Consider the following 1,488-nt stretch of genomic DNA (forward strand, 5'->3'; position numbering starts at 1 on the left):
TAAAAAACACAGTGGGGAGAAGGAGAAGAGGGAAACAACAATCAATAACAATCAATCAATGTCTTCTTCTTCCTCAAGACTGTCAAGGGTGTTATAGTCTCTTAACAGGCTGTGGATCAGCCTGCGACAGTCCTGGATAGTCATCTTCTCCCGCTTCAAGATGAGGTTGATTCCTAGCAATCCACATAGCATCCTTAAAACAGTTCATAAGGCGCCAGGCCTCCTGGATTGCCCCAACGGTGTGGGTCCCAGGAAATAATCCATAAAATACCGAATGGTGTGAAAGGCAAGTCCTGGGCTCACTGTCCTTAAGTTAATGTTCCAGGGCATCCAATAGTGCCTGTGCAGTCCCAAAAAATATGCTGAGCAGTCTCACTTCTGGTGATACAAAATGGGCAGTGAACATATCTGCACAGGTTCCGAGAGTGCATGAATGTCCTGAGAGGCAGACTTCCCCTGGATAGCCATCCATGCAATGTCCTTACGTCTTTTAGTCAGTCTCTTAGAGGCCACATTCTCCCAGACGTGTTTGGCCGTAGCCACAGGGAGCCCTGGAACAGACTCCATAGCGTCCTTCGCTCTGATGAGCTTGTGGATAGTTTTAGGCTTCCACAAGTCTGGTTTAAGTCCCTCCAGATGGTGCTCCCTCACAAATTGTCCAACATCCAGGTGAAACCAAGGTGTAGTCCAGTTATAAGGGATTATACCAGCTTTTGGTTTGTTTCTTCAACACTACTAATTGCAATTGTATCAGGGTCCAAGGGAAATCAGAAAGTCTTACCTAAACAGGCTGAGGTCCCCCCTAACTCAAATAAGTGATTATGAATGTGTGTTTGCGGTAGGAGCATATAAAAAAATTAAGAAAAAAAGACCAGATAAATGTAAAAAAGAAAAGAAAACATAAAAAGACACTTACAGGACTTAAAATACATGAATGTTGAATATATTGTTCATACACGGTGTTTCATGTACTCAGTAACTTTCCTTGTTTATGTGAATAGATTAAAATGAAGACAAGATAAACAACAACTTATATGCATATTTTGGTATACATTTAACCATTACAATACTTCCCACCTGTCCAGATATAAGAAGGACAGTCCCAATTTGAGGGCTGTTTGGATCAGGAGCGCTATATTCCATAAATCGGAAATTTTTTGACAAGGCAGTGGTTAATGAGTGCTGTGTATACCTGCCAATAGTATGCACAACATTAAAGGGGTGCCTTTAGAGGAGAGGAAGGCGATTGGGGTGGTCCAGCTTGTCGAAAGCTCTGGACAAGTCTCAGTGATGCATAACCACCCCTCATACTTCTGTAACTTAAAAAGTTGCTATGTATACATTAACACTGGTAGCATATATTTTTTGCATGGAAACAAAAAGGATGAACACAGGATTCTCCAATAGGAATAAATACTCAAAATCAGAAACCCTAATTATAACTTATTTTATTGCATTTTCAATAGCCCTCTTCAATAAAGAGCAACT

This window comes from Mixophyes fleayi, chromosome 3, assembly GCF_038048845.1.
Source record: "Mixophyes fleayi isolate aMixFle1 chromosome 3, aMixFle1.hap1, whole genome shotgun sequence".
In the NCBI taxonomy this organism is placed as follows: Eukaryota; Metazoa; Chordata; class Amphibia; order Anura; family Limnodynastidae; genus Mixophyes; species Mixophyes fleayi.